The sequence below is a fragment of the Solanum dulcamara genome, chromosome 5 (assembly GCF_947179165.1).
Source record: "Solanum dulcamara chromosome 5, daSolDulc1.2, whole genome shotgun sequence".
Lineage (NCBI taxonomy): Eukaryota > Viridiplantae > Streptophyta > Magnoliopsida > Solanales > Solanaceae > Solanum > Solanum dulcamara.
Window position 1 is genome coordinate 6,779,429 of NC_077241.1, and position 22,387 is coordinate 6,801,815.

General features: G+C 37.0%; 1 protein-coding gene across 1 annotated transcript in view; it reads left to right on the forward strand.

Moving 5' to 3' along the window:
- Positions 1–22,387, forward strand: part of LOC129890281 (uncharacterized) — an 84,587-nt gene that overhangs the window by 16,958 nt on the left and 45,242 nt on the right. Inside the window, exons 3-4 of the mRNA XM_055965853.1 lie at positions 10,437–10,546; positions 11,236–11,296. The gene's annotated coding sequence lies outside the window, so the exon portion shown is untranslated. The remainder of the gene's footprint in view (positions 1–10,436; positions 10,547–11,235; positions 11,297–22,387) is intronic.

A 22,387-nucleotide genomic window follows, 5' to 3' on the forward strand; every position in this document is an offset into this window, starting at 1 on the left:
TGTAATCACAAACATTTATTTATACAAGGAACATGGAGATACTAGTGAATCTTTATAAAATTATGTGTATTTGGAAGTTTGTAATCACAAACATTTATTTATACAAGGAACATGGAGATATGCAGTTTGTTAATGCGGTGCCTTAGGATATACTGATATTTCGTTTATGAACTATGGTTTGATTATTTGGTAAGATTGTATAAGAATTGAGGAAATTTTCATAGTTTGGGTTTTTTATGTTTATGAAAAAAAAATAATTTTAAATATCCAAATTGCATGTCTAAGAAAAACTTCAACTTCAAATCAATCTGATTTGAAATCTCGATTTCAAATAATGATTCAATATCGCATGTCCAAACGGGCCCTTAGTGTTGCCTGTAGATAGGGAGCAGCTTATGTTACATGGTTCAAATAAGTAAAAGATTTCTATAGTGTTTATCTATTACTCCCATTGTTTCAATTTGTTCATTTGATTTTGACTTGATACAGAGATTAAGAAAGTAAAGTATACTTTTGAATTTTATGGTCTTAAATTAAAGATATGTAGAATGTACTAAAATGCCCTTTAATTTTGTGGTCTAAATATGCCACGTGGAAAGTTAGAACTAAAGAGTTGCAAATGAAAGACATTTTTTGAAATGGATCGAAAAGAAAAGTAAGACAAACAAATTAAAACAGAGGGAGTAATTATAACGTCCTAAATAGTAGGGATTTTCTTAAAAGAGTTCAAACAAGGAAAGTTTTTTGGTATGGGTTTAATTGATTTTAAAGTCTTAAATATTAGGAAATTAATTTGAGTTTATTAAATGACTATTCCTAAATAGTAGGGAAGTCATTAAGCGACTACCTAAATATCAGGAAAATAATTAAATAACTATTTTGTCTAGTGTGAACACTATTTTAAAAGGGTAAAAAAGAAAAACGACATTTTGATAAGGGCCTCCATGCTTTTAATATATATATATATATACACACACACATATATGCATTCTTCTTTGTGTAATCTAAGTGGGATTTTGGTTCTTGAGAGTCTTCATCTTTCCCAATTGTTCTTGCCCAAATCTCCTTTCCTCGTTTCCGTCATTAACTTAAGGGTTTGCTTTTGCTAATCATGATCAGTTCGGAGGCACAACGCTTGTAAGTTTCTTACATGATAGATCTTCATTTATTTTCTAGCAAAAGCTACTACGCCTCAGTGTTATTTTAACTTACATTTTTAATGATTGATATACTTGATAATCTCTGCTTGTCTACTTTTCTTTTGATTTTTCTTGTATGTGATTTTTTCCCTTTGTTTGATTATTTTTAATTATGCTTCTCAATTTATTTGCTTGTGTTTTTTCAGACTTGAACATGTAATTCTGGATTACATGTCTAATAGAGGTTTCCATCAGACTGGTGAGGCATTCTCCAACGAAATTCAGGCTAATCAAAATCGTGTTGGTAAGTAACTCTTTTTAATGAATTACTCTTTTAATCAGATGCTAAAAATTGATCATTTAATGAATTAAGAGGTGTTTTAGTAATGGTTGTTGTTTACCTTAAAGGGTCGTAAAATTCTTATGCTTAATTAGTTTGATAATTTTTACATATGACCATATGGTAGATTGTTGATCATGTTGAAATTTGGTTGATAAGTTGAGGTCATTCTCTTTGATTGATGTGATACATCGTAGTTACCTAGTGTTGGATGTTTTTACTGTATTAACTGTCCGTCACTATTTTTGAGAGATATGTTTGATTGAGTTAAAGTGATGTGATAATGTGATATCGAGCTTTGGAGTAATGATTTTTGATTTTGTGGTTCGTTTCAGCCATTAATTCTTTCCATGAAGCTTTTCTGCAAGTCTGGTGGGGTAAGTTTTATGAAGCATACAGATCTAGGTTCCCTGACGATGCTGTATTGGCCGCTGATTCCTTTGATAAGGTGTTACCTAAGGACCTTTTTTATACCTTGTTCAAGTGTAACTGATATGAAATAATTTCTAACTAAATGCTTGATTTGTAAATTCTCAGGTCGCACAGACTGTGGAAAACATTGTGGCTAATAACGGTTTGCATCAATCTTATGCCTCTGATCATACAGAAGCAGACATCTCTAATGGGATGCCTGTGATGTCGTCACCTCATTTGATGACATTCTCTCCTATGATGGAATCCATTGGTCCTGACGTCATGGATGCTGAACTTCTAAATTTGTTGTCATCTTATGATACCGATTATGTGTTACTAGATTTGTCTTCTCAAAGAGACATGACATCAGGCTTACAGTTTTCTGAGATGGGTGAAATGGGTGGCTTGCTTCCATTTGCAAGCAATTCTGGGTAATAGCATGTCATGTTTATTGTTAAACTGATCATTTTTCCCACATTTTAATACAATGTCTGCGTAGTTACTTCAACAAGGATAAAGGTTGAGCATTTGATGTGATGTGTATTTTGTTTTCCTTAATTGGTATAATATAAGTGTCTTAAGCTGCTAAGGCAACAAAAGAAGATTGACCAAAAGCACGTTCTTATTCTTTCTGTCTGTTGCTCTTAATTATGACCTTATGATATATGAAATTTCAAGAGTTTCTTGCAAAACTTGGCTATTAAGAAATGCTCATTAGTCTAGTAATTAGAACCAACTGCTTGGCCTATACTATGAGATAAATTTTTCACATTATCTAGATGGTCCAAACCTGTTTTGTATATGAAACCACCATTACTTTGATTGTGGAGTTTTCAGAATCTTCTAATTTAGTTTGTTGTATGTTCATGTCCATCAGCTATCAAATGCAGCAAATGCCAACTGCACCTCTGAAGTGGAATGCAAGAGTATGTTTATATTTCCTCACACATTTGCTAACTTTTTAAATAAATAATTATTTGAAAATATTTGACAAGTTTTTGTTCTTTCAGGATGACAGACCTGGCATAAACTTGGGCGGACCTACGTTAATGGAACCAAGTATTCATGCCCCTGCAAACGCTTTGCCTGCTTCACCGGAACTTTATGATTCAGGTCTGTTTGTAATTTAATTTTAAATATTTTGCATCTATTTTTTTTTTTTGTCTTTTGCTTTGGTAATGTTGGCTGTTTGAACATTAATATAGTCTGCAAATACTTTTAGAATATATATATATTGAAGAGGACTCACTTTTAGTGTGTAGCACACATCATAATTTTTTTTTAGATTATTGTATATGTCTACCATAAACATCAAAATAGTACCCTTCGGGGTGGCACAGTGATTTGGGCTTGGGACTTCCATGTTGGAGGTCTCAAGTTCTAAACCCCTTGCCAGTGAAAGCAAGGGGCTTGCCTTCTGGGTTGAGCTCGTCGCACCGGGCTTGCCTAGTGCGGGTTACCTTTCCTATGTGGTTTGCGAGCTATTGCATAGGAGCGGGGGGTTTACCGTGTGTGCACCCAAAGGGTAGCGGCTGTGGGTTTTCCTTGTCATTAAAAAAACAACAACATCGAAATAGTATTTTTGGGTTGCATTTGATTCTCCAACTTAAAGGGAATATCTTTATATACTAAGATAAGGTCTGATCGGATGCTAAATATCTTGGTCATTTTTAAGTTGAAAAGAAGAGTTGCATTGTTGAAAGATGCACATGTAATCAGATTAAGATTGTTTAGTTTTGCTGATACCTGAACCCCGTTAACTAGGATTTGCTGATTTATTTATTAGCTGTCAGTCCCTCCAGAACAAATTTAACATTCCTCTGTTTTAGTAGGAAACTAATAACAGATGCTCAGCAGCTCTTGATATCAGGATTTTCAACCAATGCTCCTGAATGTATCAAATTCTCCTTCCAAATATAGATGTTGATATTTTGAGAAAGCTTCTATACTTAGTTTCTATATTTAGGAAAGAAAATCGTGCGAAGGGTGAGGGATCACCTATTCTCCTTGAAATGATGAAGAGACGTGAATAATTTGTTACTTCATGATTATATTGAGTGAGCCTTTGATGCTTTTGTAATACCAATTTTATCCTGAGTACCCCCTGAGTATATTGTGTTGGATAACTTCTGATACAAACATTTCAAAAGGTATTAAAGGAGTATTCAGTGATAGTGATTGCTTTCTCCCAGTTTATTAAATGCTTGTTGCTATTTTCTGAATCAAAAAAAGAGTTGGAGAAAAATCTCTTCAGGAAATTGTTTTTGCCTTTGCTATTGGTGAAAAAAGGACGCAATACTATTGCAGTGCACAGGTTAAAGCGTACCACAACCATTTGGATGTGTTCTTGAGTATTTAGCTTTTTATCCATAAAGTAATGGTACATTGGTGGATTTAGGCATCAGGAGCATGAAGCTTAGGTTTGAAGCAATAGACTTACATCTAGAACGAATGAATGAGTATGATTGAAGCCATAACACTGATGGTGATAACATTGCAACAATACAATTTGTCATTGTTGGGTTATCCAATAAATTAAGTTAAACTCTTGAAATTATTCTTTATAGATTATTATGACGGTAAATCCACATTGGGACATAGAAAAGTAAAAAATTGTGCTATGGTACACATCAGGTAATAATGATTCTATTAGGAGGTTTGTAATATTGCTTGATAGAAAAGATGAAGCGAATGTAGTGCATGGTCAGTCTCTTAGTTAAACTTCTAAAGGTTAAGGTTTGTCACGGTCATTTTAGGAAAATTGACCCTTTGTGGCTTGGAGTAACCGCTAACAAACGGGATTTGTTTATTCGGGTTAGTGATTTGTCTTAGATCTTTTTGGATTAATTGTGTCCTGGAGCAGAATATATATGATTGAGGAAGTTTCTTAGATTCAAAATTCGGTTGAAACGAAAATAAGTGTAGTGATATTTTAAGGAATGAGGAATACCTTGTTGCTTATTGGACATCTTAAGGTGGACGAGAGGGAAACTTATAAGTTGGTAAAAGGGAAAAGATCACAATTCAGTTCCCCTTGAATTCCATAAAGGTTAGCAGTCTTTTCTATTTTAAGCTCTAAACCAAAGGTCAAACTCCATAAGGAAGTTTTTATACTGATACCATTTTATTGAGAACTGGTAACATTTGTATTGATATAAGTACTTAGGTAGTACTGGAGGAAACCTTATTTACAACAGAGGAAGGTAAAATACAAAACAACAACAACAACAACAACAAACCCAGTATAGTCCCACCATGTGGGGTCTGGGGAGGGTAGAGTGTACGCAGACCTAACCCCCACCTTAAAAGGTAGGACGGCTGTTTTCGAAAGACCCTCGGCTTAAGAGAGAAGAACAAGGGAGGAGAAACAAGGAAAACAAGAAAAACAAGACATAGGTCAGTATAGCCAGGCATATAGCAAACAATATAAAAATATGAATAATGAGAGCGATAAAGTCAGGGTAGGAAAGATCGGGGATAAAGGAGCATTAACTACTATAGATAAAATAGGATACCCAAAGTAAACTGGGCCAACTAATATAAGCAGTAATCCCATGCAAAAATCATATGTTAATAAACAAATGAGCGTGACTACGACTACTATGGAGAAAAGATAGGCCACCTAGCCCACTATCTTAGTCTGAGTCCTCCACAGCCTCCTATCTAAGGTCATGTCCTCGGTGAGCTGCAACTGTGCCATATCATGTCTAATCACCTCTTCCCAATACTTCTTCGGCCTCCCTTTGCCCCTCCTGAAACCGTCCATAGCCAACCTCTCGCACCTCCGCACTGGAGCATCTATATCTCTCCTCTTCACATGCCCAAACCATCTCAGTCTCGCTTCCCGCATCTTGTCCTCCACCGATGCCACTCCCACCTTGTCTCGGATATCTTCATTCCTAATTCTATCCATCCTAGTGTGCCCACACATCCACCGCAGCATTCGCATTTCCGTGACTTTCATCTTTTGAACATGAAGTTTCTTGATTGGCCAACACTTCACCTCGTACAATAGAGTCGGTCTAACCACCACTTTGTAGAACTTGCCTTTGAGTTTTGGTGGCATTTTCTTGTCACACAGCACTCTGGAGGCGAGCCTCCATTTCATCCACCCTGCACCGATACGGTTTAAAACATCGTCGTCGATATCCCCATCTTCCTGTATAATAGACCCAAGGTACTTGAAGCTTCTTTTCTTTTGAATGGCCTGGGTACCAAGCTTCACTTCCCCGTCAGCCTCACGCGGCAGGCCACTGAAACTGCACTCCAAGTATTTTGTCTTGGTCCTACTCAATTTAAATCCTTTAGACTCCAACGTCTGTCTCCAGCCTTCCAGCTTGTCGTTAACTCCGTTGTGAGTCTCGTCAATCAGGACTATGTCATCCGCGAACAACATACACCAAGGCACCTCACCTTGTATTTGTCTTGTCAATTGATCCATCACCAGGGCGAATAGAAATGGGCTAAGAGTCGATCCCTGGTGCAACCCCATCGTAACAGGAAAGTGCTCCGAGTCTCCTCCTATTGTCCTTACCCTGGTCTTAGCTCCATCATACATGTCTTAGAAGGTTAGTAGGGATAGAGTGTTGTCTTGCCTTGCGAAGGTTTAGGCTTGTTAGTGCCTGTCGTAGTCCTAGTTGTTTATTGTAGTTCTTGCCATATGTTGTTTATTGTGTTTCGATTATCACACTATTTTGCTGCTGTTATTGTTTTTTTCTTGTAGACTTTTTACTGATCTTATTAACGGCTATGCTTTCTATACTTGGGTTTGATGCACTTGAGTCAAGGTCTTTCGGAAACAACCTCTCTACCTCCACGAGGTAGTGGTAAGGTCTACGCACGCTCTACCATCCCCAGACTCTACTTAGTGAGATTTCACTAGGTATGTTGTTGTTGTTCTCCAGTTTTGTACAAGACATTTGACTAACATATTTTTTTTTGACAAGTACAAGTAAATTGTATTTCATAAAGGTTTAATACATAGTTTACCCCTCGAGTGTATCCAAATCCTATTACATGCTTCTCTTTCAGGGAAAACCTTTTACAGTCAAATGTTTAGACAAACCATTCCTGCCACGTTGCACACGCCTATTTTTACACACAAAATAGGGGAGTGAAGAGCCACAAAAGTGTCTAAAGCTTCATATGAACGCCTTGTGTCTACTGTTTTATTACATCTTTTTAGTTTTTTAACATCATCATCTTCATCGTCAAGAACATAACGCAACAACAACTATGAAAACTGACTCGATCACATCGACAAGAAATAAACAACAATGACGGCATGGAAAAGTTAATATTCTTAGTGTGGGATTAATATTCATAATAGCTGTTCCACCAACTTCTATGTGTGGGACTAATAAGGAAAGATTTAATACTCATAACTGTTTTGGAATTTATAATTTAATCATCATTAGAAAAGGCGGGGGAGAAGAAGTAATAAAGTTTGTGTCTGCACAGTCTTCCAATTGTAGATTGTTTTTTCTCCTTTATCTTTAAATACCCTTTGGAAAATATTTACTGGTAGGGTGAAGAAAAGAGTTTTAGGGATGAGAGATGGCCAATGGAGATTGGGATTTTGTTTATGTGGGAATAAGAGGGAGGGATGGAGAAATGAAGATGATGGAGTGGTGGCCATCGGTTGATCTGGGATTTTTATTAAAAAAAGATGAAGTATTTTCAAAGTAAATGACACATTTCACAGCCTACTTGAGCGTGACATACACATGTTCTAGAAAAATAGTCAAGCACAAAAGTGGCGTCTTAGACACACTCGGAGAAATGTTTGGTGCGTAAACGGTTCCCCTAATGGATAATATGTCAGTTTCTAGAGAGACAAATGGATAGGCAACTCCCCTTTAATGGTTGCTTATCCTAACATGTTTCAGATAGCTAGGGAACGAAATTTTACTAATCAGCAAAATAGAGAAGGGAATTCTTGGAACATCATCCTCAGAAGGAACTTACAGGATCAGGAAATGGAGGAGTTGGTCAGCGTACTAGCAGCACTTCATAATGTTGCAATTAACAGTGAAACACTAGACCAATTCAATTGGGGAGAAAAAAGGGATGGGAAGTTCTCAGTTAAAGCAGCATTCAAGCTTCTAGGCCCACAAAATGCAATTACAGACCAGTGACCACTGGCCTTGAAAGCTTATATGGAAGAACAAACTGCCCCCTAAGATTAGTTGCTTCAGCTGGATTGCACTTGATGGAGCTTGCCTGACCCAAGACAACCTGGCCAGAAGGAAGTTTCAGATGGCTACCAGATGTTATATATGCATGAAGGAAGCAGAAACACACAACCACCTATTTCTACAATGTCAAATAGCAGCAGACCTATGGAATATGTTTTAAGCTCTTTTTGGTCTCAAATGGGTCATGCCTCAGAATATCAGGGATGTATTGATAAGCTGTAGTTGCTGGAAAGTTGATAGCACCATCAAGAGAATCTGGAATATGATACCTGCAGCCATTTTTTGGAGTATCTGGAACAAAAGGAATAGAAGATACTTTGATGAAATATCAACTACCTACCAATCTTTAAAAGCTATTTGCCTCATGTTTTTGTATAGTTGGGTTTATTTATCCCCTCTAGATTCCCCTGATTCATTTCTGAAGTTTGTTAGCTCCCTGACTCTTAACTAACAAAGTAAAGGAGAGCTGACCTTTTGCTACTTTGCTTTTGTAACTATTATGCATCTACTTGATGCCTGCAATAGAACTAATTACTTCATTAAAAAAAAAGGGTTCCCCTTGAAGGAAGGGTGTGTAATAGGGATAAGGCTATAAGCTTGAGGGTAAACTATGTATTAAGACTTTCATAAACAAACAGTACCAAGTTGGTACTGCATCACTACAAACAAACTGGAACTAAACCCCTTGCAAATGGAGGGAATCTAAGAACTCTAGCATAACATCAGTGTCCAAATCCCAAAAAAGCATTACACCAAGTCATAAGATTCTGAATACATCTACAACAACAACATACCCATTATAGTCCCACAAGTGGGGTCACACAAACTTTACCTCTACCCTTGGAGGGTAGATTGGCTGTTTTAGACTCTCTGCTCGAGAACATGTTTGAATGCAGAGCAAGAGTACAAAGCAATGATGAAAATTATGAAAAAAAGGTACTGACAGTAAAATAATGTAATGTGGATAGCTAACGTAAATTAAACAACTGTGGTACTAAAATCAAAGGATAAGATAATACCATCATAAGAATAATAACTGATAAGGAAACATATAGATGCTCCAGACTAGAACCCCGCTCTATCACCAGCAAGGTGGGAAATGCTCGACTAGCCACTGACCGTCTAACTTAATCCTCTCTATCCTCAACGCACCCAGGACTTCTTTCAAGCCATTGTCCACATAATGCAAAGAGGAATGATCATCCAAGTCTTCTTTTGCCTATTTCTCACTGGCTGACCCTTCAAACTCCATAAGGCTTGCTTCACATTAGCAAGCATGCCCCAATGTATACCATAAAAATTGAAAAACATGCACCATATTGCCAAGAATACTTAGAATGTACTAGAAGATTTACTGTCTTCCCATTTTCCTTACAAAGATGGCACCAACTACATAGGCTAAGTCCTTCTTTACAATTTTGTCCTGCGTCGGTCCCGCTTCGTGGGCTGCTATCCAACCAAAACATGCAACCTTGCTTGGAGCCTCTGTCTTCCAAATCATTTTCCAAGGCCAATTACAAGTTATTACTGATCAACTTTCCTCAACAGCTGGTGCTAACATGATTTCACTGGGAATTCTTTTTCCTTACTGCCTTCCCATCAAACAGAGTTTTTGGGTACGCTATCCAATGCAATTCCGTTAGTAATCTCCAGTAACATTTTAACTCTTGTCAGTTTCCTAGTCAGGAAAATTCCTTCTAAACTCGTTCCATATAGAAAATTCCTTCTAAACTCTTTCCGTATAGAAAATTCCTTCTAAACTGAAAATTACAGCAATTACCATCCCAAACATCAACAATTGCACAACTTCTGTTGATTACGCTGTACAAATCAGGAAAGGCATCCACTTGGAAAGCTGTTATCAATTTTAATTATTAAGAGCAAAACTCGTGGGACCTTTTGTGGGAATAATGGGAAAACATAAATGATTAGTCTACAAGAAAGCTAGCAACCAACTTCTATCTCATCTAGAAAAAAGAATCCTTATCCTCCTTAAGCTCCGATCTTGCAGATTACGATAAAAAGAGAGGGAAGATATTTTTTAGGCCTCTATATTCTCATTTTGAATTAGTTATTATGGCAACTTTTTATACTCTCTGTGTTACCTTAAAAATTTGTTCCCTCGCTTTCCTTCGTCCATCCTCCCTAAAAGAATAAAAGGATATCCCCAAAACTGCTTTTTTGATACAACTATCTGCGGAGATGGCATATTGCATGTATTATCTTTTCGTTTGGTTGATAAATTAAGATATTATATATTTGCACTAATCTTGTGTAATAGAAATTGTGTTTGGAAATCTTGCTCTAGTTGCTGCCATTAATTCAATTTCTGCTTTTATTCACCAGATCAGGAAATCTGAAACGACTTAGTATTGCATGTTGCTGGGGTATGGTATGTGACGGCTTGGCTGAAGCAGTTCAAAAGCTCCCATTGTTAGAAGAGTTGAGTCTGGCAGGTTGCAAATTTTTGTTTGTGTCTTTTAGGGAATGCAGTTGACAAATATAACATGTCTTCTCATGATAACATGTATGCTGGTTATTACTTTGGTTTTTGAAGAGATCTACTTGTGCTCATGTTTCTAGCTTTCGCCTAATTTTGAAGTTGTGGGCTTTCTTTGGTTAGCAGATTATGAACTGGTCTTCATGTGTTCACTGAATGAGTATTATCAAGTGTATCATATTGCCTTATCGGTATTAGTATTTCCCATGCAGAAAGAGCAAAATGTGTTTTACCTATTCTACATTACAAAAGTTCGAAGAGCAAGATGCTCTATTATAATAATACTTCATAGATCCTCAAGTCAAAGTAATTCCACGATTATGTGTCTGTGAAAATGTACTAAAAGATACTCCTAGTAAATTTACGCCCCAGTTTTTTGATATAGCAGGTATAGGTTAAGAATAATAATATTATAAAGAGCTATATTTGTTATAGAAACTTGTAAATATTGTTGTAGAACATTCAATGATCTGTTTTGCATCAATTGTGTTGAATATTATAAAAACGAGTGAATTAATAGGACATCTAACTGACAAAAATGTATTACAGCATATTGTACTGAAACTCTAGCTCATTTGTTGTTTTGCCCCTTGTTGAGCTCTTTTTGGAGTGAAGTCTTGTAACCTTGACTTTTTTTGGACATAGGTAAAGGACAAAGAGGGAAAAAATAAAACAAAAGGGGACAATTTGGATGAAATCTTTTCAAGTGAGTATTTATTCAATCCATTACCTAGTAACCTTCAATTTTACTGGCACTTTATGATTTTGAACATTTCCTTCAAGCATGTGGTTATTATCTGGACTCATCTATCTTTATTCATGTGGGAATTTACTTCTGATTTGGTTCTTGATCACAAGATGCTTCCTGTTTCTTTTTTTTTTACCATCATTCCAGCAAGAGTGGCATCAAGAAGTTTGGTGGGTATGTATAGTATACAAAAACTCCGATTCCCTTGAAAATGTAGGGATCTGAGGAACTCTACATGGTAGCTAGTCATATACATTTAGCATGTTACACTAATAGGCCTGTTAGAATAGGAATAGGTGTACATAATCCTACTTAGAATAGGAATAGAAATAGCAATAGTTTATAGTATCCTATTTGGAAAAGGATTGTTTTATAGTGTTTATAAATTGGTTCTGTGTAATATTGTTCTTACACAATTTAATAATATTTTTCTCCTATATTTCTCACATGGTATCAGAGCATTGGTGAGAAACTTACAAGAAAGAAAACCCAATCAGTTTCCGGTGACCATTAAAAGGCTGGTTGTCGTCGTTTTTTTGTTTTGTAAGTGTTTTGCGAAAACGAACAATACCACGAGGTGCGGAACACTCAGGTGAGCAAACCCAGTGAGCTCCTCTGAGATCTGCGTCGCCACGCGCTTCACGCGCCGGCGCGTGTGGCAGTTTTCGGCCAGTTTTCGAATTCCTGTTTTTTCGAGTGTGGTCGCCTCTGCATCCCAAGGCTGACCATATATTTGTATTTTGATTCCGACCAGATTACGATAGTTAAATCTGTCTTTTCTAGATTATGGCAGTCAGATCTTCTCCAAAAATATTTTCAGAGTCCAGATTTTTTCCCCCCAGATTCCTATATATTTTTGTTTTTCATAATATATCTTTCGGGATTGATATTTTTGGCTCCAAAAATATAGGAAGTTCACGTCCTATGATTACGTCGGAACCATTGATGGGAAGCTCAAATTACTTAGCTTAGGCTTCCTCGGTTGAGCTGTGGTGTAAGGGTGAAGGTGTTCAAAATCACTTAACCATAATGTTTGTATGGTAGATGAAAAGGCCAAGGCTAGTGAGGAAGATGCAAAAGTCAAAACACAATGGGTGAAAGTTGATGCTCAATTATGTAGTCTCTTATGGCGATCTATCGATTCCAAGTTGATGCCCTTGTTTCGCCCATCCCAGACATGTTATTCAGTTTGGGAAAAGGCTTGTGCTTTATACACTAATGACATTTCTCGATTCTATGATGTGATATCTCGAATGACCAACTTAAAGAAATAAGATTTCGATATGTCTACTTACTTGGGACAGGTACAAGCAGTCATGGAGGAATTTGAAATGTTGATGCTAGTTACTACGAATGTGGAAAAACAACAAGGCCAGGGACAAATGTTGTTTCTAGTTTTTACACTTGCTGGACTTCCTACTTACCATGATTCAGTGCGTGATCAGATTTTAGCTAATCATGTAGTTCCTACAATTGATGAATTATTCTCTCGTCTACTTCGTCTTACCGCGCCTCCCAATCACAAAGTAGCCTCCTCACCAACCATTGACTCCTCTGCTCTTGCATCTTAAACCATAGAAAAATGAACATATTAATCTATGGAGAATTAGCGAGGAAGAGGGTGTTTTGGAAAACCTCGATCCAAGTGTAGTCATTGTCATAAACTTCGGCATACTCGTGACATGTTATATTTTGCATGGTCCACTACCTAGTTATGATCCTATTGCTCTAAAGGAATATAATGAGTTCCTTCGAAATTGTGCAAGTAAGCAGACATCTCCACAAGTAGCATCTGTAGCTCAACCAAATCAATCATCTAATAATGCTCATATAGAATATGATGAGTATCTCCAGTATCGAGCAAGTAAGCAAACGTCACCACAAGTAGCTTCGGTTGCACAACCTGATGTTTCTGTTGCAGGTAATTCTTTCGCTTGTGTTTCACAATCTAGTGCTCTTAAATCATGGGTCATGAACTCAGGCGCTTCTGATCATATCTCTGGTAATAAATCACTTTTGTCTGATATTGCTTATTCACAGTCTCTTCTAGCTATTACTTTAGCTAATGGGATCCAAACAAAACCAAAAGGGGTTGGCAATGCCAAACCCTTATCTTCTGTCACTCTAGACCTTGTTTTGTATGTCCTGGCTCTCCTTTTAATTTGGCATCCGTTAGTCGTTCGACGCGTGCCTTACATTGTGGCATATTCTTTTTTGATGATTTCTTTCTCATGCAGGATCGCAGTACGGGACAGACTATTGGCACAAGGTATGAATCACAAGGCCTTTACTATCTTACCTCTTCAAATTCCTTCATAGCATGCTCCATTATAGATCCTCCAGACCTAATTCACAAACGTTTGGGACATCCGAGTCTATCCAAGCTGCAAAAGATGGTGCCTAGTTTGTCTAGTTTAAACTATGAGTCGTGTCAACTTGGGAAACACACTCGTGCTACTTTTTCACGTAGTACTGAGGGTCATTCAGAGTCTATTTTTTCATTGGTTCATTCTGATATTTGGGGTCCCAGTAGAGTTAGTTCACCCTTAGGATTTCGTTATTTTGTTAGTTTCATTGATGATTATTCAAGATGTACTTGGGTTTTCTTAATCAAAGATCATTCTGAGTTATTTTCTATATTCAAAAGTTTCTTTGCTGAAATACAAAATCAATTGTGTCTCTATTCGTACTTTTCGTAGTGATAATGCCTTAAAATACTTATCCTCCCAGTTTCAGGAGTTTATGACTCACCATAGAATTATTCACCAAACATCTTGTCCGTACATCCCCCAACAAAATGGTGTCGCAGAAAGGAAGAATAGGCATCTCATTGAGACCGCTCGCACTCTTCTCATTGAATCTCATGTCCTGTTGCGTTTTTGGAGAGATGCAGTCCTTGCGTCTTGTTATTTAATTAATAGAATGCCCTCATCTTTATTCAGAATCAAGTTCCACATTCCATACTGTTTCCTCAGTCACGTCTTTACTCTATCCTCCCTCGTATCTTTGGGAGCACATGCTTTGTTTATAACTTAGCCCTAGGGAAAGATAAATTAGCCCCTCTTGTCCTCAAATGTGTCTTCCTTGGTTACTCTCGAGTTCAAAAAGGCTATCATTGTTATTCACCTGAACTTCATCGATACCTTATGTCCGCCGATGTCACATTCTTTGAATCTCAACCTTACTATACATCTTCCGATCATACTGAGGTCTTACCTGTACCAACTTTTGAGGAATCTACGGTCTCTCCTACATCTCTAGTTGTAGTGCCATCACTCCTGGCTTATCATCGTTAGCGTCCAGTTGTAGTGCCTGATGATTTATGTCATGTGCCGGACCCTGCTCCTATTGCGGACTTGCCTCCTCCTAGCCAACCGATTGCACTTCAAAAAGGTATACGATCCACTCGAAATACTAACCCACATTATACTTTCTTGAGTTATCATCGTCTATCTTCACCACATTATGCCTTCGTATCATTTTTGTCTTCTATTTCCATTCCTAAGACTACAGGTAAAGCACTTTCTCATTCTGGATGGAGGCAGGCTATGATTAATGAAATGTTTGCTTTACATACGAGTGGTACTTGGGAGCTTGTTTTCCTTCCTGCAGGTAAATCAACTGTTGGTTGCCGTTGGGTTTATGCAGTCAAATTGGCTCAGACGGTCAGATGGATAGACTGAAGGCTCGCCTTGTTGCTAAAGGGTATACTCAGATAATTGGGCTAGATTATAGTGATACTTTCGCTCCCGTGGCTAAAACATCTGTCCGTCTTTTTCTATCTATGGTTGCTGTTTGTCATTGGCCTCTTCATCAGTTGGACATTAAGAATGCTTTTTTGCATGGTGATCTTGAGGAAGAAGTCTATATGGAGCAACCACCTGGTTTTGTTGCTCAGGGGCTAGTATCCTTGTATGTCGATTGCGTAGGTCACTATATGGTCTGAAACAGTCTCCTCGAGCCTGGTTTGGGAAGTTCAGCACAGTAATTCAGCAGTTTGGCATGACTCGCAGTGGAGCTGATCATTTTGTCTTTTATCGGCATTCTGCACCAAATCTGTGTTTTTATTTAGTTACGTTGATGATATCCTTATCATCGGCAATGATTAAGATGATATCACTAATTTGAAGCAATATCTCTTTCAGCATTTCCAGACTAAAGACTTCGGTAGACTGAAGTATTTTCTAAGTATTGAGGTTGCTCAATCTAGATTAGGTATTGTTATTTCTCAACGCAAGTATGCCTTAGACATTCTTGAGGAGACAGGAATGATGGGATGTAGACCCATTGACACTCCTATGGATCCGAATGTTAAACTCCTTCCAGGAGAGGGGTAGCCACTCAGTAATCCTGAAAGGTACAGACGGCTAGTTGGAAAGTTGAATTATGTCACAATGACTAGACCTGACATCTCTTTTTCTGTGAGTGTTGTAAGTCAGTTTATGACTTCTCCTTGTAATAGTCATTGGGATGCAGTTATTCGTATTCTGCGATATATAAAGTTAGCTCCCGGTAAAGGACTACTCTTCGAGGATCACAACCATGAGCATATCACCACATATATTGATGCTGATTGGGCAGGATCACCCTTTGATAGACATTCTACATCCGGTTATTGTGTTTTAGTAGGAGGTAGTTTGGTGTCGTGGAAGAGTAAGAAACAGAGTGTGGTTGCTCGATCTAGTGCTAAAGTAGAATATCGAGCAATGGCTGTAGCAACTTGTGAGCTAGTTTGGATCAAACAGTTGCTGAGAAGACTAAAATTTGGAGAAACCGGTCATATGGAACTTGTGTGTGATAATCAAGCGACCCTTCATATCGCATCAAATCCAGTGTTTCATGAGAGGACCAAGAACATTGAGATTGATTGTCACTTTGTCAGAGAAAGATACTCTCAGGAGATATTGTTACAAAGTTTGTGAAGTCAAGTGATCAACTTGCAGATATCTTCACCATGTCCCTCACCTTTCCTCATATTAATTTTATTTGTAACAAGCTAGGTACATATGATTTGTATGCACCAGCGTGAGGGGGAGTGTTAGAATAGGAGTAGGTGTACATAATCCTACTTAGAATAGATAGAAATAAGAATATTTATAGTATTCTACTTGGAAAAGAATTGTTTTATAGTGTCTATAAATAGGGTCTTTGTGTAATATTGTTCTTACACAATTTAATAATATTTTTCTCCTATATTTTTCACAAGGCCAAAAAGCACAAACACTTTTTTCTAAGTCCATGAATAGGCTTAGCATTGCCCTCAAAAGATCTTTGTTTTCTTTCAAGCCAAAGTACCAAATTACATGCTTGAATTGTTCTGTCTTCTTTTTGCACCCAAGGGTGTGGCTTAATGGTCATTAAGTGAGTTAGGAACTATGAGGTCTCATGTTCAGTTTCGAGCAGAGGCAAAACACATTAGGTAATTTTTTTTCATATGTCCAAGTCTTGGTGGACAGAGTTAATCGATACCTGTGTAGGTGGGAAGTAGCCCCGTGGAATTACTCGAGGTGTTTGCAAGCTAACCTGGTTATAAAAAAAATAGTTGTCTTCTCTTTTTTGGGTGCGCACATGACACTTTCTCTTTCTTGAGTGTCTTAACCAGTGTTAGAATAGGAATAGGAACAAGAATAGTGTATACAATCCTACGTAGAATAGGAATATGAATAGTATATAGAATCTTACTTGGATAAGGATTGTAATGCAGTGTCCTAGTTGGAAAATGAGTCTAATATAGTGTCTATAAATAAGGTTTCAATGTAATAATGTAGATACACAATTCAATAATATTCTTCTCCAATATTTCTCACAACCAGGATACTATTAGTTATGTTCTTTTTTTGAGAATGGTAAACTTTATTTCTATATATCCACAGGTATACTACATCAAAGTGTAGCCCCCCTTCACAAAAGTTGTCACTTTAAAAAAACCTAGTATTACTAGTTACAATTGGTCGATGGCATTAAAAACATCTTCTGTGCTATCTATAGCTACTTGTTTACACCAAAAATAATAAAGGCCTAAGTAGTCTGTCTTGATCTTGTGTATATTGCTTTGTTTGCCTTCGAAGTACCTCTGGTTCTTCTCTTTCCATGTAGTCCATCATATACATGCTGGGACCATCTTCCATCTCTCCTCCTTCACTGCATTGCCATCTCTATTCTAGCTTCTTAGCACCTCTTTAATTCTCCCAGGTTTCACCCATGTGATCCTCCTCTTATGGATGAACATCTGCCACAGCTGGTCTGTCCATTTGCAGTGCAAAAAGAGATGGTTGACTGTCTCAATCTGTTCTTCACATAGGTAGCATCTGAGCAGATTGAATTTCCTCTGGTTCAGGTTCTCGTGGGTGAGGACTGCTTCCTTGGCCAATAACCAGGTTAAATAGTTTACCTTATAAGACACTTTGGTCTGCCAAATCATTCTCCATGTCCACCTTATCTCCTGTGTATTTGTTCCTTTCAAATCTTTGTAAACTGACCTGACGGTAAAAATACCTTGGTTATCCACCTTCCACACCAAACTGTCCTTCTCTTCTGTATGACTGAGACTTCGAGGAACTGTATCCTGGAAAGCAGCTATAATGGTCATATCCTAGTCATTGAGATACTTCTAAGATGAGGGTTCCATCCTTGTTCTGTCCATAGTTCTGCCATAGTTGCACCCTTAAATTGGCACTTACTGTATAGCTTAGAAAAGGTTTGCTTTAAGGACCCTTGACCACACCATATGTCCTTCCAAAAGGCCACCTTTTCACCATTTCCAACCTTGCAACTTGTTTTGTGAGAACTAGTTGCTGTAGGTTTTCCTAATGGACCTCCATACATTGCAATTATAAGGAGTGGTCACCTCCTCTGTCATCCATCTATACTGCATGCAATATTTGCTCTAATCACCTCTTTCCGTAGAGCTTCTTCTGGGGATGCAAACTTCCAGAACCACTTCATCATCAAGCTCTTATTATTGATGTTCATATCTCTGATATTCTACCCCCTCCTCTCTTGCTTACTAATAGCTCCTCGCATTTCACTAAGCGATATTTCTTCTTGTCTTCACTTTTCTGCCATAAGAAATTTCTTCTGGTAGCATCTAATCTTTTAGTCACACTGTCTGGGGTAGGAAAGACTGACATCATATGTGAAGGAAGAGAATCAAATACACTCTGAGGATAGGTATTGACTTTTCCGGTTTGGCATTTGTTTCTCACTTTTCTCTATCACACCACTCCAGATGTCATTTCCATGTAAATTGTGGGGAGTTCACCTCTCCCCCTCCCCCCCATCCCATCACCATCCAACATTTCTGCCAAATCCTCAATGTTGGGAACTGTATTAACTGGGTAAATGAAGCTTTTACCCTAGGTAATATGCAAACCAGATACTGCTTCAAAGATGTTCTGTGGCTCCACAAAACGCTAGGGGTTCATTTGGTAGGGTGTATAAGAATAATGCTAAATAGAGTGTATTAGTAAAGCTTGCATTAGTTATGCTTGCATTATTTCTTATTCATTTTTGGTTTGGTGTATTAAAAATAGCATGCGTTGCATAATTTTTTTTAAAAATATTTATTTACAAAGATACCCTCAACAAATTAGTGGAAAAGATGTAAAAAAGGTTTTGAGGGGCAGTTGGATCTTTAATCATGCTAATAAAAAAAGGGCAGCCCGGTGCACTAAAGCTCCCGCTATGCGCGGGGTCCGGGGAAGGGCCTGACCACAAGGGTCTATTGTACGCAGCCTTGCCTTGCATTTCTGCCAGAGGCTGTTTCCAAGGCTTGAACCCGTGACCTCCTGGTCACATGGCAGCAACTTTACCAGTTAATACATACACTCAATACCAGTGTTTTAAAAGGCAGGGGCATGTAGTGAGACGTTTTATGCAGTACTTGGCAAGACGTAAGCCCTGAGACACGGGGTGTAAGTCCCATGTATCTACGGGGAGTACATCTCATGTATATTCAATTTTATTACTAAGAAAATAAGCAAAAGTAAATCTTTCAATGATTTTACAAATAAGTTTTAATAAATAACCAATAATAGAAAAATAATGTTATAATTATTATTTGAGAAAGGTATTAATAACCAATAATATAGAAAAAAGTATTATAATTACTTAGTAAGGTAACAATAATCAACACAAAAAATGATAATTGCCAAAATAATCTTTAAAATGAAATCATCAACCATATTCACATTTACTAGTCTTTCCCACCCTCAATTAATATTTGCACTGTTTATTGTTTATATATTTTAGGGATAATGGTCCGAAAAATATCTGAACTTTGACGAAAATTGCTGTAACAATCCCAAACTTTGGACGGGCCCTATTACCTTTCTGCACTATTTAATAGTGCATTTTAAAAGTATATTCGTGATTGAATTAATCTAAATTTTTGTGGGTTTGATACATATTGACGTTATTGTTGATTTTGAAGTTAAAATTTTAAGATTCTTCATTGACTTCAAGGATATTACATTCAACACAAAATCAAGTTCATTGACTTCAACTATACAAACTAGCAAATATAAACACTTTCAAACTTACATCAACCCAAGAAAATGCTTCAACTAGCTATTTTGATCCAAACCAACAACACTTTCAAATTTAACTCAACCACGAATATACTTTTAAAATGCACTATAAAGTAGTGAAGGGGGGTAATAGGGTCCGTCCAAAGTTTGGGATTGATACAACAATTTTTGTCAAAGTTCGGGTATTTTCGGGACCATTATCCCTATATTTTAAAAAAGAAGAAAGTTTTCTCAGGAACATATTGCTATGAAAACTCTATCCTATCAATTTTAGACACGATTATCTAAAATATTATTTATAGCAGTGTCATTTTCTATGAGATTATTTATACATTTTAGAAAAAAACACTACAACCTGAAAAAACATGATAGCTGAAAATATAAATATCATTACACTAATAATAAAAAATATGATTTACGGCAAAAATGCTATAAGAACCAAAAAATAAATTAAACATGATAGCATAAAATATAAATATTATTACACCAATAATAAAAAATATGATTTAAAGCAAAAATGGTTTAAGAACCAAAAAAAAATAATTAAACATGATAGCATAAAATATAAATATCATTACACTAATTAACGCCCGAGGCACACGTTTTTGCGCCAAGGACTTACCTTTTTATGCTCGGGGCTTACGCCTCAAATTCTAGGACTTACGCCCTATGGATATACTCCTTCAATTTGCACCTCAGAGTGTTTCTGGTACGCCTGGGACTCGCCCCAAAAACATTTTTTAAAACACTGCTCAATACACAATAGAGTGGTACATAAGTTGAAGAAGTGTACCAAATAAGGTACTACTAATACACAAAGGTAATGCATGCATTATTTCTTCTAATACACTCTACCAAATGACCCCAAGGTGTCATCTGCATATTGCAGATATGTTATCTCTAAATTGTTACCTACACTGTCTACCGCTTGGAATCCTCTGACAACCTCAATCTCTTGCTGTTTGTATAAGACTGCTCAGTCCCTCCATGGCTAGGATGAAGAGGAAAGGGGACAGTGGATCCCCTTGCCTCGGTCCCCTATAGGAAGAGAAAAAACCACATGGAATCCTATGTAGCAACATTGAAAACTTTACTGTGTTGATGCATTGTCTGATCCACCCGAGCCACTTTGTGCTAAAACCCACCCTCTGTAGCATATTCATTGAGAAATCTCAGTTCAGGTGATCATATGCTTTCTGGATATCCAACTTACATAGAATCCCTGCGTTTTTGTCTTGAGTCCACACACTCATTTGCCACTAACACTGCATCCATGATTTGTGTGTTCTTGATGAAGGCCATCTGTTGTCTGTCTACCAGCTTATGCATCACTCTTCTTAGCCTTTCGGCTAAAAGTTTAGCAATGATTTTGTAAACTCCCCTCCACTCACTAGACTTATAGTTGTAAAATCATTTAACTCCATTGCTCCTACCTTTTTAGGGATTAAGGCCACTAAAGTTGCATTTATGCTTCGTTCAAATTCCTCCTTCTCATGGAAAGGTTTAACAACTGCCACTACCCCATTATTAATGATGCTCCAACAATGGCCAAAAAATGCCATTGTGAATCCATCAGGCCATGCCTTGTCCCCAGCACAATACCTGATGCTATCTATGATTTCCTGCTCTTCAAATGGGGCCATCAACATATTATTGTCTTCTTCATTGATCACGGGTCAGTCTGTCATTTCAAGGTCAGGCCTCCGGTCTTTGGTTTTTGAGTACAATTTCTCATAGTACTCTATTATCTCCTTCTTCACCTCTTCTGGTTCAGTCACTAACACCTCATGATGTGAAATCCTAAATTCTCCAAAAAATATGATTTGGAATTCCACATCATGATTTCAAATTCTTTTGATTGTGAAAACTTGACCCATATATTAATTTTTTGTAAAAAAAAAGACCCATCTTTTTAAATTTTGCAAAAAAAGGCATGTTCGGCATGAATAGATTGTCTGTACCATGTAAAAGGATTATATTAAAGAATAACTAGTTACTACTATTGTTGACTAGTGAATCTTTATAAAATTATGTGTATTTGGAAGTTTGTAATCACAAACATTTATTTATACAAGGAACATGGAGATACTAGTGAATCTTTATAAAATTATGTGTATTTGGAAGTTTGTAATCACAAACATTTATTTATACAAGGAACATGGAGATATGCAGTTTGTTAATGCGGTGCCTTAGGATATACTGATATTTCGTTTATGAACTATGGTTTGATTATTTGGTAAGATTGTATAAGAATTGAGGAAATTTTCATAGTTTGGGTTTTTTATGTTTATGAAAAAAAAATAATTTTAAATATCCAAATTGCATGTCTAAGAAAAACTTCAACTTCAAATCAATCTGATTTGAAATCTCGATTTCAAATAATGATTCAATATCGCATGTCCAAACGGGCCCTTAGTGTTGCCTGTAGATAGGGAGCAGCTTATGTTACATGGTTCAAATAAGTAAAAGATTTCTATAGTGTTTATCTATTACTCCCATTGTTTCAATTTGTTCATTTGAT